The sequence below is a fragment of the Leuresthes tenuis genome, unplaced genomic scaffold (genome assembly GCF_036924035.1).
Source record: "Leuresthes tenuis unplaced genomic scaffold, fLeuTen1.0.hap1 SCAF_23, whole genome shotgun sequence".
Taxonomy (NCBI): Eukaryota; Metazoa; Chordata; class Actinopteri; order Atheriniformes; family Atherinopsidae; genus Leuresthes; species Leuresthes tenuis.
In genome coordinates this window covers 12,790,890-12,817,527 of record NW_027325377.1, presented here as the reverse complement: position 1 = coordinate 12,817,527, position 26,638 = coordinate 12,790,890, and the positions used below count along the sequence as shown (strand labels likewise).

The window sequence follows — 26,638 nt, the reverse complement described above, 5'->3', positions numbered from 1 at the left end:
GATGTATAAATAACTGTGTATATGATGAAGGAGAGACCATTTGAGCAGCACAGCCATTTCGCAGCACAGGGACAGCAGTCCAAGTTAAAGGATCTCCCATGTGGTATCACCTGTCACACTGTGTCAAGGCATCAAAAGAAGAAAAAATCACCAAACTCAAGGACAAAGAGACGAAGACTCCGGTGAACGAAGAGAGAGGACTTACAAACCAGAAATACAAAAGGATGCTCGATATCAAGATCCAGAAGAAGAGGCTAACAATGCCACGAACACTTACGATGCTGGGAATGATGCCAGCAATGAACAGAGAAGAAGATTCAGTGTCATCAATCTGCAACACGTGCCTCTAATGAGGGGGTGAATATAGAATCCTCAACGATTACAACGTCTCTGGGAACTGTGACAACAACAAGGTTTAAACCATTTTGATATATATTGTAACCTATTGGCTAAGGAATAGTGCTGAAAATGAGGTAAATCTAATCCACCACTGTCCTTGGTCTTCTGTAGGGTTTTTAAACTAATACGTGGTGGTTTGTTTTTCCACAGAAATTTGGAGATGCATGAATCTAGTGACTTAAACCAAGTAGCAGATGGTTTTATGGGGATCATTGAGAACAAATAGTTAACTTTTGGTAGTATCATCATTTTAATGGTTGTAACTCTCCCCATAAGTGATATAGGTAAGGACTTCCAACGAGAGAGATCGTCCTCTACTCTCTTTACTAATTGCACATAATCCATCTGTACTTATCAGTTTAATATGTGATATGTCTATGCAAGGACTACATATTAAATGGATTTTTATCAATAGGAGTTGAAAAAGGAGCTTGCTCCGTTCACTCCAAGCATCGACCCGGTACTGCAGTGCCGCTGGGAACGGTGCGCTCTCCTCTGCTCTTGTGAAAAAGCTAACAGCGGTGCAGGATGGAAGTTTCTTTTAGTCTGCTGAGAAAAGAGAGTGAATGCGAAGTAGACTTTAACACGGCTCTGGGAGCGAGCCGAGTGCGGGCTAACCAGGAGAAATGCTTGAAAGAAACGCGACACCGAATGAGCGGTCAGAACAAAGCCTCAATACGGTGTTCCTGTGGTGTTTTTATAAAATGCGGTGAAAATAAAGGTGTGAATGCCCCATAGAAAACTAAAAGGTGGAGCGGAAGTGTTCGGCTGCAAGAAGGTGTGAATGTCCGACTATATTTGGTGAAAAGCAGGTGAAGCAAGGTCTGAATGCCCAACCTTACATCATCAAAAGCGAGATCAGAGGTTTTTGGCTGCAAGAAGGCCATAGTTTGCCAAAAGCGGGTAAGGTGCGAATGACCGACTAAATATCAACAAAAGTGGGGGCGGAGGTCTTCGGATGCAAGTGGGTGTGAATATCCCACCATACAAGTATGGTGGAGAGGAAGCTGTGAATGGCCGACCATAGTTTGCAAAAAGCGGGTGAGAAAAGGTGCGAATGTCCAACCATACATGATCGAAACAGGGTGTTTGGCTGCGACAAGGTGTGAATGTCCACCCATAATTAATGAAAAGCGGGCAACAAGTAGGTTCGAATGCCATACCATACATCATCAAAAGCAGGAGTGGATGTGTTCGGCTACAAGAAGGTTTGAATGTCCGAGCATAGTTTGTAAAAAGCGGGTAAGAAAAGGTTCGAATGCCCGAACATACACCATCAAAAGAGGGAGCGGAGGTGTTCCGCTGTAAGACGGTGTGAATGTCCGACCATAGTTGGTAAAAAGTGGGTATGAAAAGGTGCGAATGCCCAAATTCGGCTGCAAAAAACTGTGTTCGGCTGCAAAAAGGTGTGAATGTTCGACTAAAGTTTGTAAAAAGCGGGTAAGACAAGGTGCGAATGCCTGACAATGTATTATCAAAAGCGGGAGCGGAGGTGTTCAGCTGCAAGAAGGTCTAAATGTCCATAATTAATTGCTAGAAAACATGAAAGAAAATTTTCGAAAATCAATCCGCACATGATCAAAAGCTAGAGAGGTGGTGTTCGGCTACAAGTAGGTGTGAATGTCTGACTAAAGTTCAAATATATTAACAAAAGCGGGAGGAGAGGTCTTCGGATGAGTGGTTGAGAATTTCCAACCATAATCTATAAAATGCGGTGAAAAAAAAGGTGTGATAGAAACCTAAAAGGTGGAGCGGAAGTGTTCGGCTGCAAGAAGGTGTGAATGTCCATCTATAGTTGGTGAAAAGCAGGAAAAGCAAGGTCTGAATGCCCAATCTTACATCATCAAAAGCGAGATCAGAGGTGTTTGGCGGCAAGAAAACGGGTAAGGTGTGAATGACCGACTAAATATCAACAAAAGTGGGGGCGGAGATCTTCGGATGCAAGTGGGTGTGAATATCCCACCATACAAGTATGGTGGAGAGGAAGCTGTGAATGGCCGACCATAGTTTGCAAAAAGCGGGTGAGAAAAGGTGCGAATGTCCAACCATACATGATCAAAACAGGGAGCGGAGGTGTTTGAGTGTGACAAGGTGTGAATGTCCACCCATAATTAATGAAAAGCGGGCAACAAGTAGGTTCGAATGCCCAACCATACATCAACAAAAGCAGGAGTGGATGTGTTTGGCTACAAGAAGGTTTGAATGTCCGAGCATAGTTTGTAAAAAGCGGGTAAGAAAAGGTGCGAATGCCCGACAAAGTATGATCAAAAGAGGGAGTTGAGGTTTTCGGCTACAAGAAGGTTTGAATGTACGACCATAGTTTGTAAAAAGCGGGTAAGAAAAGGTGCGAATGCCCGAACATACACCATTAAAAGAGGGAGCGGAGGCGTTACACTTGAAAGACGGTGTGAATGTCCGACCATAGTTGGTAAAAAGTGGGTAAGAAAAGGTTCGAATGCCCGAATATATACCATCAAAAGCGGAAGCGGAGGTGTTCGGCTGCAAGAAGGTGTGAACGTCCGACCAAAGTTTGTAAAAAGCAGTTAAGAAAAGGTTCGAATATCCAACCAAACATAATCAAAAGTGGGAGCAGAGCTGTTCGACTGCAAGTAGGTGTGAATATCCACCCATAATTCCTGAAAAATGGGTAAGAAAAGGTGCGAATGCCCAACCATACATCATCAAAAGAAGAAGTGGATGTGTTCTGCAACAAGAAGGTTTGAATGTCCAACCATAGTTTGTAAAAAGCGGGTAAGAAAAATTTCGAATGCCCGAACATACACCATCAAAAGAGGGAGCGGAGGTGTTCCGCTGTAAGATGCTGCGAATGTCCGACCATAGTTGGTAAAAAGCGGGTAAGAAAAGGTTAAAAAACCGGACTGTACACAATCAATAGCGGGAGCGGAGTTGTTCGGCTACAAGAAGGTGTGAAAGTCCGACCATGGTTTGTAAAAAGCGGGTAAGACAAGGTGCGAATGCCCGACAATGTATGATCAAAAGAGGGAGCGGAGTTGTTCGGCTGCAAGGTCTGAATTTCCAACCATAATTTGTAAACACCGTTGAAGAAAAGGCTCGAATGCCCGACTATAAACCATCAAAAGCGGGAGCGGAGGTGTTCAGCTGCAAGAAGGTCTGAATGTCCACCAATAATTACTGAAAAATGGGTAAGAAAAGGTGTGAATGCCCAACTATACATCATCACAAGCAGAAGTGGATGTGTTCGGCCACAAGAAGGTTTGAATGTCCGACCATAGTTTGTAAAAGGCGGGTAAGAAAAGGTTCGAATGCCCGAACATACACAATCAAAAGAGGGAGCGGAGGTGTTTCACTGCAAGAAGGTGTGAATGTCCGAGCATAGTTTGTAAAAAGTGGGTAAGAAAAGGTTCGAATGCCAGAACATACACCATCAAAAGAGGGAGCGGAGGTGTTCCGCTGTAAGAAGGTGTGAATGTCCGACCATAGTTGGTAAAAAGCGGGTAAGAAAAGGCTAAAATACCCAACTCTACACAATCAATAGCGGGAGCGGAGTTGTTCGGCTAAAAGAAGGTATGAAAGTCCGACCATGGTTTGTAAAAAGCGGGTAAGAAAAGGTTCGAATGCCAAAATATACACCATCAAAAGCGGAAGCCGAGGTGTTCGGCTGCAAGTAGGTGTGAATGTCAGATCATAATTTGTAAAAAGCTGATGAGAAAGGTGTGAATGACCGACAATAATTGCTGAAAAATGTGTTAGAAAAGGTAAGAATGCCGGACCATTCATCATCAAAAGCGGGAGAAGAGGTGTTCGGCTGCAAGAAGCTGTGAATGTCCAGCCATAATAACTCAAAAACGGGTAAGAAAAGGTAGTATTGCCAGACCATAAATGATCAAAACAGGGAGCGGAGGTGTTCCGCTGTAAGAAGGTGTGAATGTCCCACCATAATTGGTAAAAAGCGGGTAAGAAAAGGTTAAAATACCCGACTGTACACAATCAATAGCGGGAGCGGAGTTGTTTGGCAACTAAAAGGTGTGAAAGTCCGACCATGGTTTGTAAAAAGCGGGTAAGAAAAGGTGCGAATGCCGGACAATGTATGATCAAAAGAGGGAACGGAGGTTTTCGGCTGCAAGAAGGTCTAAATGTCCAACCATAATTTGTAAAAACCGGGGAAGAAAAGGCTCGGAAGCCCGACTATACACCATCAAAAGCGGGAGCGGAGGTGTTCAGCTGCAAGAAGGTCTGAATGTCCATCAATAATTGCTAGAAAACATGAAAAAAAATGTTCGAATATCCAACCGCACATGATCATAAGTGGGAGAGGAGGTGTTCAGCTGCAAGAAGGTGTGAATGTCCACCCATAATTCCTTAAAAATGGGTAAAAAAAAAGGTGCGAATGCCCAACCATACATCATCAAAAGCAGGACTGGATGTGTTCGGCTACAAGAAGGTTTGAATGTCCGAGCATAGTTTGTAAAAAGCGGGTAAGAAAAGGTTCGAATGCCCGAACCTACACCATCAAAAGAGGGAGCGGAGGTGTTCCGCCATAAGAAGGTGTGAATGTCCGACCGTAGTTGGTAAAAAGCGGGTAAGAAAAGGTTAAAATACCCGACTGTACACAATCAATAGCGGGAAGGGATGTGTTCGGCTACAAGAAAGTTTGAAAGTCCAACCATGTTTTGTAAAAAGTGGTTAAGAAAAGGTGCGAATGCCCGACAATGTATGATCAAAAGAGGGAGCGGAGGTTTTCGGCTGCAAGAAGGTCTGAATGTCCAACGATAATTTGTAAAAACCGGGGAAGAAAAGGCTCGAAAGCCCAACTATACACCATCAAAAGCGGGAGCAGAGGTGTTCAGCTGCAAGAAGGTCTCAATGTCCATCAATAATTGCTAGAAAACATGAAAGAAAATTTTTCGAATAAAAAAACCGCACATGATCATATGCGGGAGAGGAGGTGTTCAGCTGTAAGATGGTGTGAATGTCCACCCATAATTCCTGAAAAATGGATAAAAAAAGGTGCGAATGCCCAACCATACAACATCAAAAGCAGGTGTGAATGTCATCATAATTTGCAAAAACCTGATGAGAAATGGTGAGAATGCCCGACTATACACCATCAAATGCGGGAGCGGAGGTGTTCGGCTGTAAGTAATGAAAGACCCCCTGCTGAATTGCGGTAATTAGGGGCCAGTGTCCACTGAAAGGGGGAAAAAGGGACGAGATCGTACTTTTGAATCAATGGCCAGAAGCCATTGGCAGTGCAGGCATCAACAATAATGGTGTTATTTCACCCATTAACACTTAAGGTACCTCATGCAGTGGCTGTGATATGGTTACTTAACAAAATATCTTTACCAGACATCTCTCCTACATAACAGTTCTTCTTTCACAGCCACACCTTGTTGTCGAGAGATGTGCTACACTTAATCCATCCACACTGCTACCTACCCCACAGATGGAAAGCCAGAAATAACCATCAGTGTTTTACCCAGGCCAGACTTAACTGATATACGTTATGAAAATGCAGAAATAACTATATTTATTCAACAGATCAAGGAAAAAAACCCTGATGGCACAAATGCTACAGGATTTGCAGTAGTAACAGAAACTGAAGTTTTCTTAAAACAACCACTACCAAAAAATTACTCTGTTCAAGCAGTCAAATTGGTAGCTTTAACTGAAGCTTGTAAATTAAATAACAAAAAGGTTGTTAACGTTTACACTGACAGTCAGTATGCCTTCTCAACTGTACATGTGTTAACACAGCATTGGAAAAACAGGTATGTTGACATCCACAGCTAAATGTATAAACTACAAATATTTTAGCATTATTAGATGTTATTCAATTGCCATCTACAATAGACTCGTATGAATGACCGGAAGGAAAACCATACTGCCAAAGAATTTGTTTAAATATGCAGCAGTATTGAGCCACGGACCATGTCATGTCTCAACAGGAGGGATGGAAGCAATAATGAACCAGGTTTTTACAGCATATGGTTTTACTAATTATTAAAAACATTTTTTTAGAATAAATAAATGAATAAAGTTTTGTCTAGCAGGTCAAATATGTGCAAAATACATTCCACAGGGCAATCTAAGACCAAAACGAAGATAATTCCCTAAGCCAGTGTATCTTTTTCAACATATTTGTTTGGATTTCATTATTTCATTATTTTGTAGATTTCATTGAACTAAATTAATGTTAAGGGAAATGATTCTGCTCAGTGACAACAGAGGTTTTTACCAAATGGTCTGAAATATTTCCATGTGCACAAGCAGATGCACTCTCAGTAGCAAAATCACGCGTAAAATAACTCATTTCTAGATTTGAAATTCCTGAAAAGATCTTCAGTGATAATTTGACACACTTTGTAAACAATGTCATCTCACTGATGGCAAAGAACTTAAAATAGACCTTAGAAACCACTGTGATATAGAAGGTTTCGCTAACACATTGGAATTGTTTTACTATTTACATATGCATGTGCAGTGAAGAATTGCTTGCTGCTGATAAATGCAAAGAAGAACAGCTTACACATAAATGCTCACATATAGGCTGCTGAATGCAATGAAGACCTGCTTATCCAGTAAAGTTCAATGTCAATGTGTAATATTCAATTAGGATTTGCAAAACAGTGAAGTTAAACAATGAATGGGTCCATAGTCGGTATGAGAAGACTACAGGAATATTTACCTGGGTGTACGTTCAAACAGAGATGAGAAAATTGCGATAAATTATTGTTTGTTTGTTTGTTAGTATGTATATGAATGTTATGTGTATAAACTGTGTTGAGTTGTAGTTACTCAGTAGTGTCTCAGTGAAACAACCGACGGGGGAAGCCTTGCGGTGACAACAAAAGCAGTGTTTTACTGATCAGTCAAGTTGCTCCAGTGTACTCCATACAAACTGGTTGGCTACTGAAGGGATAGAAAATGGGGAATACTTGTTTTAAAGCAAACAAGGAATTAGATGGGAAAAATACATGTTTTAACGGGACCCAGACAATATTAAATACTCAGACAGATGGGAGAAGAAGTGTAGTTTTGTAGGAAATCACAAAATTATTACATAAAATGAGTGAAATCAATTGAAGAATGCCTTTCTGAAGAGCTGTTTACCACAGATGAGCAGCTTTGCGACCAAGCACATTGTAGATCGCTTTACTGCCAAAATGATCTAGTTTAATGGATTGGTTTAGACATTTATAACAGCATTTTAAGAACAAAGAGAGAAACAAAAAGGGACAACGCTTCATGGTGGAAGGTGATGTATAAATAACTGTGTATATGATGAAGGAGAGACCATTTGAGCAGCACAGCCATTTCGCAGCACAGGGACAGCAGTCCAAGTTAAAGGATCTCCCATGTGGTATCACCTGTCACACTGTGTCAAGGCATCAAAAGAAGAAAAAATCACCAAACTCAAGGACAAAGAGACGAAGACTCCGGTGAACGAAGAGAGAGGACTTACAAACCAGAAATACAAAAGGATGCTCGATATCAAGATCCAGAAGAAGAGGCTAACAATGCCACGAACACTTACGATGCTGGGAATGATGCCAGCAATGAACAGAGAAGAAGATTCAGTGTCATCAATCTGCAACACGTGCCTCTAATGAGGGGGTGAATATAGAATCCTCAACGATTACAACGTCTCTGGGAACTGTGACAACAACAAGGTTTAAACCATTTTGATATATATTGTAACCTATTGGCTAAGGAATAGTGCTGAAAATGAGGTAAATCTAATCCACCACTGTCCTTGGTCTTCTGTAGGGTTTTTAAACTAATACGTGGTGGTTTGTTTTTCCACAGAAATTTGGAGATGCATGAATCTAGTGACTTAAACCAAGTAGCAGATGGTTTTATGGGGATCATTGAGAACAAATAGTTAACTTTTGGTAGTATCATCATTTTAATGGTTGTAACTCTCCCCATAAGTGATATAGGTAAGGACTTCCAACGAGAGAGATCGTCCTCTACTCTCTTTACTAATTGCACATAATCCATCTGTACTTATCAGTTTAATATGTGATATGTCTATGCAAGGACTACATATTAAATGGATTTTTATCAATAGGAGTTGAAAAAGGAGCTTGCTCCGTTCACTCCAAGCATCGACCCGGTACTGCAGTGCCGCTGGGAACGGTGCGCTCTCCTCTGCTCTTGTGAAAAAGCTAACAGCGGTGCAGGATGGAAGTTTCTTTTAGTCTGCTGAGAAAAGAGAGTGAATGCGAAGTAGACTTTAACACGGCTCTGGGAGCGAGCCGAGTGCGGGCTAACCAGGAGAAATGCTTGAAAGAAACGCGACACCGAATGAGCGGTCAGAACAAAGCCTCAATACGGTGTTCCTGTGGTGTTTTTATAAAATGCGGTGAAAATAAAGGTGTGAATGCCCCATAGAAAACTAAAAGGTGGAGCGGAAGTGTTCGGCTGCAAGAAGGTGTGAATGTCCGACTATATTTGGTGAAAAGCAGGTGAAGCAAGGTCTGAATGCCCAACCTTACATCATCAAAAGCGAGATCAGAGGTTTTTGGCTGCAAGAAGGCCATAGTTTGCCAAAAGCGGGTAAGGTGCGAATGACCGACTAAATATCAACAAAAATGGGGGCGGAGGTCTTCGGATGCAAGTGGGTGTGAATATCCCACCATACAAGTATGGTGGAGAGGAAGCTGTGAATGGCCGACCATAGTTTGCAAAAAGCGGGTGAGAAAAGGTGCGAATGTCCAACCATACATGATCGAAACAGGGTGTTTGGCTGCGACAAGGTGTGAATGTCCACCCATAATTAATGAAAAGCGGGCAACAAGTAGGTTCAAATGCCATACCATACATCATCAAAAGCAGGAGTGGATGTGTTCGGCTACAAGAAGGTTTGAATGTCCGAGCATAGTTTGTAAAAAGCGGGTAAGAAAAGGTTCGAATGCCCGAACATACACCATCAAAAGAGGGAGCGGAGGTGTTCCGCTGTAAGACGGTGTGAATGTCCGACCATAGTTGGTAAAAAGTGGGTATGAAAAGGTGCGAATGCCCAAATTCGGCTGCAAAAAACTGTGTTCGGCTGCAAAAAGGTGTGAATGTTCGACTAAAGTTTGTAAAAAGCGGGTAAGACAAGGTGCGAATGCCTGACAATGTATGATCAAAAGCGGGAGCGGAGGTGTTCAGCTGCAAGAAGGTCTAAATGTCCATAATTAATTGCTAGAAAACATGAAAGAAAATTTTCGAAAATCAATCCGCACATGATCATAAGTGGGAGAGGAGGTGTTCAGCTGCAAGAAGGTGTGAATATCCTACCATAATTGCTGAAAAATGTGTTAGAAACGGTAAGAATCCCAGACCATACCTCATCAAAAGCTAGAGAGGTGGTGTTCGGCTACAAGTAGGTGTGAATGTCTGACTAAAGTTCAAATATATTAACAAAAGCGGGAGGAGAGGTCTTCGGATGAGTGGTTGAGAATTTCCAACCATAATCTATAAAATGCGGTGAAAAAAAAGGTGTGATAGAAACCTAAAAGGTGGAGCGGAAGTGTTCGGCTGCAAGAAGGTGTGAATGTCCATCTATAGTTGGTGAAAAGCAGGAAAAGCAAGGTCTGAATGCCCAATCTTACATCATCAAAAGCGAGATCAGAGGTGTTTGGCGGCAAGAAAACGGGTAAGGTGTGAATGACCGACTAAATATCAACAAAAGTGGGGGCGGAGATCTTCGGATGCAAGTGGGTGTGAATATCCCACCATACAAGTATGGTGGAGAGGAAGCTGTGAATGGCCGACCAGAGTTTGCAAAAAGCGGGTGAGAAAAGGTGCGAATGTCCAACCATACATGATCAAAACAGGGAGCGGAGGTGTTTGGCTGTGACAAGGTGTGAATGTCCACCCATAATTAATGAAAAGCGGGCAACAAGTAGGTTCGAATGCCCAACCATACATCAACAAAAGCAGGAGTGGATGTGTTTGGCTACAAGAAGGTTTGAATGTCCGAGCATAGTTTGTAAAAAGCGGGTAAGAAAAGGTTCGAATGCCCGAACCTACACCATCAAAAGAGGGAGTGGAGGTGTTCCGCCATAAGAAGGTGTGAATGTCCGACCGTAGTTGGTAAAAAGCGGGTAAGAAAAGGTTAAAATACCCAACTGTACACAATCAATAGCGGGAAGGGATGTGTTCGGCTACAAGAAAGTGTGAAAGTCCAACCATGTTTTGTAAAAAGTGGTTAAGAAAAGGTGCGAATGCTGACAATGTATGATCAAAAGAGGGAGCGGAGGTTTTCGGCTGCAAGAAGGTCTGAATGTCCAACCATAATTTGTAAAAACCGGGGAAGAAAAGGCTCGAAAGCCCAACTATACACCATCAAAAGCGGGAGCAGAGGTGTTCAGCTGCAAGAAGGTCTCAATGTCCATCAATAATTGCTAGAAAACATGAAAGAAAATTTTTCGAATATCAAACCGCACATGATCATATGCGGGAGAGGAGGTGTTCAGCTGTAAGATGGTGTGAATGTCCACCCATAATTCCTGAAAAATGGGTAAAAAAAGGTGCGAATGCCCAACCATACAACATCAAAAGCAGGTGTGAATGTCAGATCATAATTTGCAAAAACCTGATGAGAAATGGTGAGAATGCCCGACTATACACCATCAAATGCGGGAGCGGAGGTGTTCGGCTGTGAGTAGGTGTGAATGTCCGACCATACTTGCTGAAAAATATGACAAAGCAGTTTTCACTTGGTTTGAGTGAAGGAATTCATTTTATATCAAAATTGTGTAGAACTCGTGGAAATAAGTTTATTCTCGGATTCCTAAAGGTTTAGTGTTGTTCTTTGGTATACTGCAAAGTAATACTTTCTATTTTGTTGAAACCGATTCAGACATGGATAAATATGAAGGACAAAGCAGTTTTAACTTGGTTTGAGTGAAGGAATTCATTTTATATCAAAATCCGAAATTGTGTAGAACTGGCGATAAGAAGCTTATTCTCGGATTCCTAAAGGTTTAGTGTTGTTCTTTGGTATACTGTAAAGTAATACTTTCTATTTTGTTGAAACCTATTCCGACATGGATAAATATTAAGGACAAAGCAGTTTTAACTTGGTTTGAGTGAAGGAATTCATTTTATATCAAAATCCGAAATTGTGTAGAACTGGCGATAAGAAGCTTATTCTCGGATTCCTAAAGGTTTAGTGTTGTTCTTTGGTATACTGTAAAGTAAAACTTTCTTTTTTGTTGAAACCTATTCAGACATGGATAAATATTAAGGACAAAGCAGTTTTAACTTGGTTTGAGTGAAGGAATTCATTTTATATCAAAATCCGAAATTGTGTAGAACTGGCGATAAGAAGCTTATTCTCGGATTCCTAAAGGTTTAGTGTTGTTCTTTGGTATACTGCAAAGTAATACTTTCTTTTTTGTTGAAACCTATTCAGACATGGATAAATATTAAGGACAAAGCAGTTTTAACTTGGTTTGAGTGAAGGAATTCATTTTATATCAAAATCCGAAATTGTGTAGAACTGGTGATAAGAAGCTTATTCTCGGATTCCTAAAGGTTTAGTGTTGTTCTTTGGTATACTGCAAATTAATACTTTCTTTTTTGTTGAAACCTATTCAGACATGGATAAATATGAAGGACAAAGCAGTTTTAACTTGGTTTGAGTGAAGGAATTCATTTTATATCAAAATCCGAAATTGTGTAGAACTGGTGATAAGAAGCTTATTCTCGGATTCCTGAAAAGGTTTAGAGTTGTTCTTTCCTATCCTGCAAAGTACAACGTTCTTTTTTGTTTAAAGCTATTATGACATGGATAAATATGAAGAACAAAGCAGTTTTAACTTAATCGGTTTCAACAAAATAGAAAGTATTACTTTGCAGTATACCAAAGAACAACACTAAACCTTTAGGAATCCGAGAATAAACTTATTTCCACGAGTTCTACACAATTTCGGATTTTGATATAAAATGAAATCCTTCACTCAAACCAAGTGAAAACTGCTTTGTCATATTTTTCAGCAAGTATGGTCGGACATTCACACCTACTCACAGCCGAACACCTCCGCTCCCGCATTTGATGGTGTATAGTCGGGCATTCTCACCATTTCTCATCAGGTTTTTGCAAATTATGATCTGACATTCACACCTGCTTTTGATGATGTATGGTTGGGCATTCGCACCTTTTTTTTTACCCATTTTTGAGGAATTATGGGTGGACATTCACACCTTCTTGCAGCTAAACACCTCCGCTCCCACTTATGATCATGTGCGGTTTGATATTCGAAAATTTTCTTTCATGTTTTCTAGCAATTATTGATGGACATTCAGACCTTCTTGCAGCTGAACCCCTCTGCTCCCGCTTTTGATGTTGTATAGTCGGGCTTTCAAGCCTTTTCTTCCCCGGTTTTTACAAATTATGGTTGGACATTCAGACCTTCTTGCAGCCGAAAACCTCCGCTCCCTCTTTTGATCATACATTGTCGGGCATTCGCACCTTTTCTTAACCGCTTTTTACAAAACATGGTCGGACTTTCACACCTTCTTGTAGCCGAACACATTCGCTCCCGCTATTGATTGTGTACAGTCGGGTATTTTAACCTTTTCTTACCCACTTTTTACCAACTACGGTCGGACATTCACACCTTCTTGCAGCGAAACACCTCCGCTCCCTCTTTTGATTGTGTATGTTCGGGCATTCGAACCTTTTCTTACCCGCTTTTTACAAACTATGGTCGGACATTCAAACCTTCTTGTGGCCGAACACATCCACTTCTGCTTTTGATGATGTATAGTTGGGCATTCACACCTTTTCTTACCCATTTTTCAGTAATTATTGGTGGACATTCAGACCTTCTTGCAGCTGAACCCCTCTGCTCCCGCTTTTGATGGTGTATAGTCGGGCTTTCGAGGCTTTTCTTCAACGGTGTTTACAAATTATGGTTGGAAATTCAGACCTTGCAGCCGAACACCTCCGCTCCCTCTTTTGATCATACATTGTCGGGCATTCGCACCTTGTCTTACCCGCGTTTTACAAACCATGGTCGGACTTTCACACCGTCTTACAGCGGAACACCTCCGCTCCCTCTTTTGATGGTGTATGTTCGGGCATTCAAACTTTTTCTTACCCACTTTTTACAAACTATGGTCGGACATTCAAACCTTCTTGTAGCAGAACACATCCACTTCTTCTTTTGATGATGTATGGTTGGGCATTCGCACCTTTTCTTACCCATTTTTCAGGAATTATGGGTGGACATTCACACCTATTTGCAGTCGAACAGCTCTGCTCCCACTTTTGATTATGTTTGGTTGGATATTCGAACCTTTTCTTAACTGCTTTTTACAAACTTTGGTCGGACGTTCACACCTTCTTGCAGCCGAACACCTCCGTTTCCGCTTTTGATGGTATATATTCGGGCATTCGAACCTTTTCTTACCCGCTTTTTACCAACTATGGTCGGACATTCGCACCATCTTACAGCGGAACACCTCCGCTCCCTCTTTTGATGGTGTATTTTCGGGCATTCGCACCTTTTCTTACCCGCTTTTTACAAACTATGGTTGGACATTCAAACCTTCTTGTAGCCGAAAACCTCCACTCCCTCTTTTGATCATACATTGTCGGGCATTCGCACCTTTTCTTACCCGCTTTCTACAAACTGTGCTCGGACATTCAAACCTTCTTGTAGCCAAACACATCCACTCCTGCTTTTGTTGATGTATGGTTGGGCATTCGAACCTACTTGTTGCCCGCTTTTCATTAATTATGGGTGGACATTCAGACCTACTTGCAGCCGAACACCTCGGCTTCCGCTTTTGATGGTGTATATTTTTGCATTCGAACATTTTCTTACCCGCTTTTTACAAACCATGGTCGGACTTTCACACCTTCTTTTAGCCGAACAACTCCGCTCCCGCTATTGATTGTGTAGAGTCGGATATTTTAACCTTTTCTTACCCGCTTTTTACCAACTATGGTTGTACATTCACACCTTCTTACAGCGGAACACCTCCGCTCCCTCTTTTGATGGTGTATGTTCGGGCATTCGAACCTTTTCTTACCCACTTTTTACAAACTATGCTCGGACATTCACACCTTCTTGCAGCGAAACACCTCCGCTCCCTCTTTTGATTGTGTATGTTCGGGCATTCAAACCTTTTCTTACCCGCCTTTTACAAACTATGGTCGGACATTCAAACCTTCTTGTGGCCGAACACATCCACTTCTGCTTTTGATGATGTATAGTTGGGCATTCACACCTTTTCTTACCCATTTTTCAGTAATTATTGGTGGACATTCAGACCTTCTTGCAGCTGAACACCTCTGCTCCCGCTTTTGATGGTGTATAGTCGGGCTTTCGAGGCTTTTCTTCAACGGTGTTTACAAATTATGGTTGGAAATTCAGACCTTGCAGCCGAACACCTCCGCTCCCTCTTTTGATCATACATTGTCGGACATTCGCACCTTGTCTTACCCGCGTTTTACAAACCATGGTCGGACATTCACAGCTTCCTCTCCACCATACTTGTATGGTGGGATATTCACACCCACTTTCATCCGAAGACCTCCGCCCCCACTTTTGTTGATATTTAGTCGGTCATTCACACCTTACCCGTTTTCTTGCAGCCAAACACCTCTGATCTCGCTTTTGATGATGTAAGATTGGGCATTCAGACCTTGCTTTTCCTGCTTTTCACCAACTATAGACGGACATTCACACCTTCTTGCAGCCGAACACTTCCGCTCCACCTTTTAGGTTTCTATCACACCTTTTTTTTCACCGCATTTTATAGATTATGGTTGGAAATTCTCAACCACTCATCCGAAGACCTCTCCTCCCGCTTTTGTTAATATATTTGAACTTTAGTCAGACATTCACACCTACTTGCAGCCGAACACCACCTCTCTAGCTTTTGATGATGTATGGTCCGGCATTCCTACCATTTCTAACACATTTTTCAGCAATTATGGTAGGACATTCACACCTTCTTGCAGCTGAACACCTCCTCTCCCACTTATGATCATATACAGATTGATTTTCGAAAATTTTCTTTCATGTTTTCTAGCAATTAATGATGGACATTTAGACCTTCTTGCAGCTGAATACCTCCGCTCCCGCTTTTGATCATACATTGTCAGGCATTCGAACCTTACAAACTTTAGTCAAACATTCACACCTTTTTGCAGCCGAACACAGTTTTTTTCAGCCGATTTTGGGCATTCGAACCTTTTCATACCCACTTTTTACCAACTATGGTCGGACATTCAAACCTTCTTGTAGCCGAACACATCCAGTCCTGCTTTTGATGATGTATGTTCAGGCATTCGAACCTTTTCTTACCCGCTTTTTACAAACTATGCTCGGACATTCAAACCTTCTTGTAGCCGAACACATCCACTCCTGCTTTTGATGATGTATGGTTGGGCATTCGAACCTACTTGTTGCCCGCTTTTCATTAATTAGGGGTGGACATTCACACCTTGTCGCAGCCAAACACCTCCGCTCCCTGTTTTGATCATGTATGGTTGGACATTCGCACCTTTTCTCACCCGCTTTTTGCAAACTATGGTCGGCCATTCACAGCTTCCTCTCCACCATACTTCTATGGTGGGATATTCACACCCACTTGCATCCGAAGACCTCCGCCCCCACTTTTGTTGATATTTAGTCGGTCATTCGCACCTTACCCACTTTTGGCAAACTATGGCCTTCTTGCAGCCAAAAACCTCTGATCTCGCTTTTGATGATGTAAGGTTGGGCATTCAGACCTTGCTTCACCTGCTTTTCACCAAATATAGTTGGACATTCACACCTTCTTGCAGCCGAACACTTCCGCTCCACCTTTTAGTTTTCTATGGGGCATTCACACCTTTTTTTTCACCGCATTTTATAAAAACACCACAGGAACACCGTATTGAGGCTTTGTTCTGACCGCTCATTCGGTGTCGCGTTTCTTTCAAGCAATTCTCCTGGTTAGCCCGCACTCGGCTCGCTCCCAGAACCGTGTTAAAGTCTACTTCGCATTCACTCTCTTTTCTCAGCAGACTAAACGAAAGTTTCATCTTGGGCTCCCTGAAACTTCCATCCTGCACCGCTGTTTGCTTTTTCACAAGAGCAGAGGAGAGCGCACCGTTCCCAGGGGCACTACAGTACCGGGTCGATGCTTGGAGTGAACGGAGCAAGCTCCTTTTTCAACTCCTATTGATACAAATCCATTTAATATGTAGTCCTCGCATAGAGGACACATCAGACATTAAACTAATAAGAACAGATACTACACTTGATCTTAGCCAAAAGGCCGAGAAGCGATAACTGTCCACTGGTTCACGTCCGAGGGCCCTTCCTGGCACAATGCGCACTTGTAGCGGTGTTCTTTTTATGGCCATAGTGTCACTTTGCACCTCGGCCCACCCGCTGCACTGAGCACTCTTCAGCCCTTTTAAATGGTATAACTTTACACTACCGCATGCTCCAGCGAGCACCATTCAAGCAACAACTTTGCACTCCAGCTTCGAACATCGGCACAGTCGCAACAAGTAAGGCGACTCTACTCAGAGAAGTCACTCTGCACAGTAACAAGATTTCTTTTGCACAGACAGAAAGGGCTTCATCCGCAAAGGTAAAGCCTGCCAAAAATAGAAACAACTCATTAGTGCTGCTCAACGTTGTACTTTGCAGTAAAACAAAGAGCAAATCTAAAGATTCAGGAATCCGAGAATAAGCTTACTTCCATGAGTTCTTCACGATTTCGGATTTTGCTATAAAATGAATTCCTTCACTCAAACTAAATTAAAACTGCTAAACCGCTAATCTGTTACATGCAAGGCAGATGTCAAATTCACCGAAATAGGATCCAAGGGTATTTGGCCAATCGAGCTGTAGCAGCTTCGGTAAAAGAGTATAAGTTGAAGAGTTTGTGAATAAAGGTGTGCGCACACATAGTGAGTTGTAGGAAAATAGGCAGGTAGCAATGCCGGCTGGGGTATAGGTTCTTGTATGTTGTCTGACTGTTTGATTTGAATGTGTTGTGTAAGTGTCCTGTTGAATGTTACATGTTTGGGCTTTGACACGCTTCACTGTGGTTGTTAACTGTGTGGTGTGTCCTGAAATGTTATATGTTTGGGCTGTGTGACATGCTTAATGCTTTTCAGTAGCAACCCACTTATTCATATATAGCAACTGACAACATAAGAAGTCCGGACATACTTTGATAGTAGTTGTAGAAGTATCCTTATTGATAATAGATAAACTAATTCATAGTGATAGAACAGTAGATGAACAGGTGCCTGCACATGTCTCATGAAAATAAAATGGGTGTATGATTGCTGACGGCAGAGCAATACTGCCAAACTTATGAGTTCTTGTGGCAAACTTGATTCAGTGTCTTGACGTGTATACGCTGTTTCGCTGACTTGTCACAAGAAACAAAGTGTGTTTGATAAGATCCGACCATTTTATTACGGGAGGATCAGTATGTATGGATTCTGATGTGACTGATAAACTCATTCGTATCTTAAGCATAATCTAATACGTGAGACAACGCCCTGGCACACAATCAAAAAAAAAAAAAAAGAGAGAGCGGTTTTGTGTCCCCACAGTCCATAATGTAGAAAAGAGAGAAAAAAGCCTTTCTGATTTGTTGTGTGTGCTCACAGTGCAGAGTGTAGAGAAAAGAGAGAAAAGAAAGCCGTTTTGGTGTCACGGGTGTTGTGACTTACACACACACATTTCTGAATTGAGAAAGGAAATTATTTTAGAGGAAGCACTAGAGTTTAGATCCCACATTTGTTGATAGGCATTCATTTAATTTTTCTTTTAATCAGTTTTAAAGTGAATACTAACTGAGAAATGAAAAAGGTGAAGAGTTTAGAAGCTTGGTTCAAGAGCAAAACTTGATTTATGATCAGCTGAGTCTCTAAACAGAACAGCAAAGGGCTTCATCGAACATTTAAAAAAGATTCAGATTGTTAGAATATCCAGAATTTATAGGAATGGTGGTGATTACTCTTATTTTCTAGAATGGAAATAACTGCACCATGTCTGTTTTATGAATCTAAGGGGCTAAAAAGTTTTGTTCTCGTTTTTCTATGATTAACCGAATGTATGTGAGAGTCCAAACAGACAGAAGGGTTACGGCCGAGCGCTGGACCTTCCAAAAAAGATGAGACAGGCTGGACCCGTGCCATACTAGTTAAGGCCTGCCTGTGGATAACAGGTTCTTTAAACTCTCACACACACAAACTCACACACGTTCGCACACATACACCCATACACACACACATTCTTGAACTTGCTGCAAGATTAAACCTTTGCATTAACTGACTCCAGCAACTCTGAGTCTCATTGAGAGACTTTTCTCAACAATTGGGTCCTCAAACCAGATCTCAACGTTTTTTCCGCTGTCCAGGGTCGGAGCTGAAACCGTGCACGGGGGAGTCCAGTACTCCTAATGAAAGACCCCCTGCTGAATTGCGGTAATTAGGGGCCAGTGTCCACTGGAAGGGGGAAAAAGGGACGAGATCGTACTTTTGAATCAATGGCCAGAAGCCATTGGCAGTGCAGGCATCAACAATAATGGTGTTATTTCACCCATTAACACTTAAGGTACCTCATGCAGTGGCTGTGATATGGTTACTTAACAAAATATCTTTACCAGACATCTCTCCTACATAACAGTTCTTCTTTCACAGCCACACCTTGTTGTCGAGAGATGTGCTACACTTAATCCATCCACACTGCTACCTACCCCACAGATGGAAAGCCTCATGATTGCATGTCAGAAATAACCATCAGTGTTTTACCCAGGCCAGACTTAACTGATATACATTATGAAAATGCAGAAATAACTATATTTATTCAACAGATCAAGGAAAAAAACCCTGATGGCACAAATGCTACAGGATTTGCAGTAGTAACAGAAACTGAAGTTTTCTTAAAACAACCACTACCAAAAAATTACTCTGTTCAAGCAGTCGAATTGGTAGCTTTAACTGAAGCTTGTAAATTAAATAACAAAAAGGTTGTTAACGTTTACACTGACAGTCAGTATGCCTTCTCAACTGTACATGTGTTAACACAGCATTGGAAAAACAGGTATGTTGACATCCACAGCTAAATGTATAAACTACAAATATTTTAGCATTATTAGATGTTATTCAATTGCCATCTACAATAGACTCGTATGAATGACCGGAAGGAAAACCATACTGCCAAAGAATTTGTTTAAATATGCTGCAGTATTGAGCCACAGACCATGTCATGTCTCAACAGGAGGGATGGAAGCAATAATGAACCAGGTTTTTACAGCATATGGTTTTACTAATTATTAAAAACATTTCTTTAGAATAAATAAATGAATAAAGTTTTGTCTAGCAGGTCAAATATGTGCAAAATACATTCCACAGGGCAATCTAAGACCAAAACGAAGATAATTCCCTAAGCCAGTGTATCTTTTTCAACATATTTGTTTGGATTTCATTATTTCATTATTTTGTAGATTTCATTGAACTAAATTAATGTTAAGGGAAACGATTCTGCTCAGTGACAACAGAGGTTTTTACCAAATGGTCTGAAATATTTCCATGTGCACAAGCAGATGCACTCTCAGTAGCAAAATCATGCGTAAAATAACTCATTTCTAGATTTGAAATTCCTGAAAATATCTTCAGTGATAATTTGACACACTTTCTAAACAATGTCATCTCACTGATGGCAAAGAACTTAAAATAGACCTTAGAAACCACTGTGATATAGAAGGTTTCGCTAACACATTGGAATTGTTTTACTATTTACATATGCATGTGCAGTGAAGAATTGCTTGCTGCTGATAAATGCAAAGAAGAACAGCTTACACATAAATGCTCACATATAGGCTGCTGAATGCAATGAAGACCTGCTTATCCAGTAAAGTTCAATGTCAATGTGCAATATTCAATTAGGATTTGCAAAACAGTGAAGTTAAACAATGAATGGGTCCATAGTCGGTATGAGAAGACTACAGGAATATTTACCTGGGTGTACGTTCAAACAGAGATGAGAAAATTGCGATAAATTATTGTTTGTTTGTTTGTTAGTATGTATATGAATGTTATGTATATAAACTGTGTTGAGTTGTAGTTACTCAGTAGTGTCTCAGTGAAACAACCGACGGGGGAAGCCTTGCGGTGACAACAAAAGCAGTGTTTTACTGATCAGTCAAGTTGCTCCAGTGTACTCCATACAAACTGGTTGGCTACTGAAGGGATAGAAAATGGGGAATACTTGTTTTAAAGCAAACAAGGAATTAGATGGGAAAAATACATGTTTTAACGGGACCCAGACAATATTAAATACTCAGACAGATGGGAGAAGAAGTGTAGTTTTGTAGGAAATCACAAAATTATTACATAAAATGAGTGAAATCAATTGAAGAATGCCTTTCTGAAGAGCTGTTTACCACAGATGAGCAGCTTTGCGACCAAGCACATTGTAGATCGCTTTACTGCCAAAATGATCTAGTTTAATGGATTGGTTTAGACATTTATAACAGCATTTTAAGAACAAAGAGAGAAACAAAAAGGGACAACGCTTCATGGTGGAAGGTGATGTATAAATAACTGTGTATATGATGAAGGAGAGACCATTTGAGCAGCACAGCCATTTCGCAGCACAGGGACAGCAGTCCAAGTTAAAGGATCTCCCATGTGGTATCACCTGTCACACTGTGTCAAGGCATCAAAAGAAGAAAAAATCACCAAACTCAAGGACAAAGAGACGAAGACTCCGGTGAACGAAGAGAGAGGACTTACAAACCAGAAATACAAAAGGATGCTCGATATCAAGATCCAGAAGAAGAGGCTAACAATGCCACGAACACTTACGATGCTGGGAATGATGCCAGCAATGAACAGAGAAGAAGATTCAGTGTCATCAATCTGCAACACGTGCCTCTAATGAGGGGGTGAATATAGAATCCTCAACGATTACAACGTCTCTGGGAACTGTGACAACAACAAGGTTTAAACCATTTTGATATATATTGTAACCTATTGGCTAAGGAATAGTGCTGAAAATGAGGTAAATCTAATCCACCACTGTCCTTGGTCTTCTGTAGGGTTTTTAAACTAATACGTGGTGGTTTGTTTTTCCACAGAAATTTGGAGATGCATGAATCTAGTGACTTAAACCAAGTAGCAGATGGTTTTATGGGGATCATTGAGAACAAATAGTTAACTTTTGGTAGTATCATCATTTTAATGGTTGTAACTCTCCCCATAAGTGATATAGGTAAGGACTTCCAACGAGAGAGATCGTCCTCTACTCTCTTTACTAATTGCACATAATCCATCTGTACTTATCAGTTTAATATGTGATATGTCTATGCAAGGACTACATATTAAATGGATTTTTATCAATAGGAGTTGAAAAAGGAGCTTGCTCCGTTCACTCCAAGCATCGACCCGGTACTGCAGTGCCGCTGGGAACGGTGCGCTCTCCTCTGCTCTTGTGAAAAAGCTAACAGCGGTGCAGGATGGAAGTTTCTTTTAGTCTGCTGAGAAAAGAGAGTGAATGCGAAGTAGACTTTAACACGGCTCTGGGAGCGAGCCGAGTGCGGGCTAACCAGGAGAAATGCTTGAAAGAAACGCGACACCGAATGAGCGGTCAGAACAAAGCCTCAATACGGTGTTCCTGTGGTGTTTTTATAAAATGCGGTGAAAATAAAGGTGTGAATGCCCCATAGAAAACTAAAAGGTGGAGCGGAAGTGTTCGGCTGCAAGAAGGTGTGAATGTCCGACTATATTTGGTGAAAAGCAGGTGAAGCAAGGTCTGAATGCCCAACCTTACATCATCAAAAGCGAGATCAGAGGTTTTTGGCTGCAAGAAGGCCATAGTTTGCCAAAAGCGGGTAAGGTGCGAATGACCGACTAAATATCAACAAAAGTGGGGGCGGAGGTCTTCGGATGCAAGTGGGTGTGAATATCCCACCATACAAGTATGGTGGAGAGGAAGCTGTGAATGGCCGACCATAGTTTGCAAAAAGCGGGTGAGAAAAGGTGCGAATGTCCAACCATACATGATCGAAACAGGGAGCGGAGGTGTTTGGCTGCGACAAGGTGTGAATGTCCACCCATAATTAATGAAAAGCGGGCAACAAGTAGGTTCGAATGCCATACCATACATCAACAAAAGCAGGAGTGGATGTGTTCGGCTACAAGAAGGTTTGAATGTCCGAGCATAGTTTGTAAAAAGCTGGTAAGAAAAGGTTCGAATGCCCGAACATACACCATCAAAAGAGGGAGCGGAGGTGTTCCGCTGTAAGACGGTGTGAATGTCCGACCATAGTTGGTAAAAAGTGGGTATGAAAAGGTGCGAATGCCCAAATTCGGCTGCACAAAACTGTGTTCGGCTGCAAAAAGGTGTGAATGTTCGACTAAAGTTTGTAAAAAGCGGGTAAGACAAGGTGCGAATGCCTGACAATGTATGATCAAAAGCGGGAGCGGAGGTGTTCAGCTGCAAGAAGGTCTAAATGTCCATAATTAATTGCTAGAAAACATGAAAGAAAATTTTCGAAAATCAATCCGCACATGATCATAAGTGGGAGAGGAGGTGTTCAGCTGCAAGAAGGTGTGAATATCCTACCATAATTGCTGAAAAATGTGTTAGAAACAGTAAGAATCCCGGACCATACCTCATCAAAAGCTAGAGAGGTGGTGTTCGGCTACAAGTAGGTGTGAATGTCTGACTAAAGTTCAAATATATTAACAAAAGCGGGAGGAGAGGTCTTCGGATGAGTGGTTGAGAATTTCCAACCATAATCTATAAAATGCGGTGAAAAAAAAGGTGTGATAGAAACCTAAAAGGTGGAGCGGAAGTGTTCGGCTGCAAGAAGGTGTGAATGTCCATCTATAGTTGGTGAAAAGCAGGAAAAGCAAGGTCTGAATGCCCAATCTTACATCATCAAAAGCGAGATCAGAGGTGTTTGGCGGCAAGAAAACGGGTAAGGTGTGAATGACCGACTAAATATCAACAAAAGTGGGGGCGGAGATCTTCGGATGCAAGTGGGTGTGAATATCCCACCATACAAGTATGGTGGAGAGGAAGCTGTGATTGGCCGACCATAGTTTGCAAAAAGCGGGTGAGAAAAGGTGCGAATGTCCAACCATACATGATCAAAACAGGGAGCGGAGGTGTTTGGCTGTGACAAGGTGTGAATGTCCACCCATAATTAATGAAAAGCGGGCAACAAGTAGGTTCGAATGCCCAACCATACATCATCAAAAGCAGGAGTGGATGTGTTCGGCTACAAGAAGGTTTGAATGTCCGAGCATAGTTTGTAAAAAGCGGGTGAGAAAAGGTGCGAATGTCCAACCATACATGATCGAAACAGGGAGTGGAGGTGTTTGGCTGCGACAAGGTGTGAATGTCCACCCATAATTAATGAAAAGCGGGCAACAAGTAGGTTCGAATGCCATACCATACATCAACAAAAGCAGGAGTGGATGTGTTCGGCTACAAGAAGGTTTGAATGTCCGAGCATAGTTTGTAAAAAGCTGGTAAGAAAAGGTTCGAATGCCCGAACATACACCATCAAAAGAGGGAGCGGAGGTGTTCCGCTGTAAGACGGTGTGAATGTCCGACCATAGTTGGTAAAAAGTGGGTATGAAAAGGTGCGAATGCCCAAATTCGGCTGCACAAAACTGTGTTCGGCTGCAAAAAGGTGTGAATGTTCGACTAAAGTTTGTAAAAAGCGGGTAAGACAAGGTGCGAATGCCTGACAATGTATGATCAAAAGCGGGAGCGGAGGTGTTCAGCTGCAAGAAGGTCTAAATGTCCATAATTAATTGCTAGAAAACATGAAAGAAAATTTTCGAAAATCAATCCGCACATGATCATAAGTGGGAGAGGAGGTGTTCAGCTGCAAGAAGGTGTGAATATCCTACCATAATTGCTGAAAAATGTGTTAGAAACAGTAAGAATCCCGGACCATACCTCATCAAAAGCTAGAGAGGTGGTGTTCGGCTACAAGTAGGTGTGAATGTCTGACTAAAGTTCAAATATATTAACAAAAGCGGGAGGAGAGGTCTTCGGATGAGTGGTTGAGAATTTCCAACCATAATCTATAAAATGCGGTGAAAAAAAAGGTGTGATAGAAACCTAAAAGGTGGAGCGGAAGTGTTCGGCTGCAAGAAGGTGTGAATGTCCATCTATAGTTGGTGAAAAGCAGGAAAAGCAAGGTCTGAATGCCCAATCTTACATCATCAAAAGCGAGATCAGAGGTGTTTGGCGGCAAGAAAACGGGTAAGGTGTGAATGACCGACTAAATATCAACAAAAGTGGGGGCGGAGATCTTCGGATGCAAGTGGGTGTGAATATCCCACCATACAAGTATGGTGGAGAGGAAGCTGTGATTGGCCGACCATAGTTTGCAAAAAGCGGGTGAGAAAAGGTGCGAATGTCCAACCATACATGATCAAAACAGGGAGCGGAGGTGTTTGGCTGTGACAAGGTGTGAATGTCCACCCATAATTAATGAAAAGCGGGCAACAAGTAGGTTCGAATGCCCAACCATACATCATCAAAAGCAGGAGTGGATGTGTTCGGCTACAAGAAGGTTTGAATGTCCGAGCATAGTTTGTAAAAAGCGGGTAAGAAAAGGTGCGAATGCCCGACAAAGTATGATCAAAAGAGGGAGTGGAGGTTTTCGGCTACAAGAAGGTTTGAATGTACGACCATAGTTTGTAAAAAGCGGGTAAGAAAAGGTGCGAATGCCCGAACATACACCATCAAAAGAGGGAGCGGAGGTGTTACACTTGAAAGACGGTGTGAATGTCCGACCATAGTTGGTAAAAAGTGGGTAAGAAAAGGTTCGAATGCCCGAATATATACCATCAAAAGCGGAAGCGGAGGTGTTCGGCTGCAAGAAGGTGTGAACGTCCGACCAAAGTTTGTAAAAAGCAGTTAAGAAAAGGTTCGAATATCCAACCAAACATAATCAAAAGTGGGAGCAGAGCTGTTCGACTGCAAGTAGGTGTGAATATCCACCCATAATTCCTGAAAAATGGGTAAGAAAAGGTGCGAATGCCCAACCATACATCATCAAAAGAAGAAGTGGATGTGTTCTGCTACAAGAAGGTTTGAATGTCCAACCATAGTTTGTAAACAGCGGGTAAGAAAAAGTTCGAATGCCCGAACATACACCATCAAAAGAGGGAGCGGAGGTGTTCCGCTGTAAGATGCTGCGAATGTCCGACCATAGTTGGTAAAAAGCGGGTAAGAAAAGGTTAAAAAACCGGACTGTACACAATCAATAGCGGGAGCGGAGTTGTTCGGCTACAAGAAGGTGTGAAAGTCCGACCATGGTTTGTAAAAAGCGGGTAAGACAAGGTGCGAATGCCCGACAATGTATGATCAAAAGCGGAAGCGGAGGTGTTCGGCTGCAAGAAGGTGTGAACGTCCGACCAAAGTTTGTAAAAAGCAGTTAAGAAAAGGTTCGAATATCCAACCAAACATAATCAAAAGTGGGAGCAGAGCTGTTCGACTGCAAGTAGGTGTGAATATCCACCCATAATTCCTGAAAAATGGGTAAGAAAAGGTGCGAATGCCCAACCATACATCATCAAAAGAAGAAGTGGATGTGTTCTGCTACAAGAAGGTTTGAATGTCCAACCATAGTTTGTAAACAGCGGGTAAGAAAAAGTTCGAATGCCCGAACATACACCATCAAAAGAGGGAGCGGAGGTGTTCCGCTGTAAGATGCTGCGAATGTCCGACCATAGTTGGTAAAAAGAGGGTAAGAAAAGGTTAAAAAACCGGACTGTACACAATCAATAGCGGGAGCGGAGTTGTTCGGCTACAAGAAGGTGTGAAAGTCCGACCATGGTTTGTAAAAAGCGGGTAAGACAAGGTGCGAATGCCCGACAATGTATGATCAAAAGAGGGAGCGGAGTTGTTCGGCTGCAAGGTCTGAATTTCCAACCATAATTTGTAAACACCGTTGAAGAAAAGGCTCGAATGCCCGACTATACACCATCAAAAGCGGGAGCGGAGGTGTTCAGCTGCAAGAAGGTCTGAATGTCCACCAATAATTACTGAAAAATGGGTAAGAAAAGGTGTGAATGCCCAACTATACATCATCACAAGCAGAAGTGGATGTGTTCGGCCACAAGAAGGTTTGAATGTCCGACCATAGTTTGTAAAAGGCGGGTAAGAAAAGGTTCGAATGCCCGAACATACACAATCAAAAGAGGGAGCGGAGGTGTTTCACTGCAAGAAGGTGTGAATGTCCGAGCATAGTTTGTAAA

At 41.9% G+C, this 26,638-nt stretch overlaps 1 non-coding gene and 3 pseudogenes across 1 annotated transcript; 3 read left to right on the top strand and 1 right to left on the bottom strand.

The window, feature by feature from the left end:
* The first annotated feature begins 716 nt into the window (after positions 1–716).
* Positions 717–893, top strand: LOC140283437 (U2 spliceosomal RNA; annotated as a pseudogene).
* A 7,464-nt stretch (positions 894–8,357) lies between these two features.
* On the top strand, positions 8,358–8,534 carry LOC140283436 (U2 spliceosomal RNA; annotated as a pseudogene).
* Positions 8,535–16,477: 7,943 nt separating this feature from the next.
* Positions 16,478–16,668, bottom strand: LOC140283296 (U2 spliceosomal RNA). Its single transcript, XR_011910005.1, has one exon. It is a non-coding gene; the product is annotated as a U2 spliceosomal RNA (small nuclear RNA).
* A 4,988-nt stretch (positions 16,669–21,656) lies between these two features.
* On the top strand, positions 21,657–21,833 carry LOC140283435 (U2 spliceosomal RNA; annotated as a pseudogene).
* Positions 21,834–26,638: the final 4,805 nt, after the last annotated feature.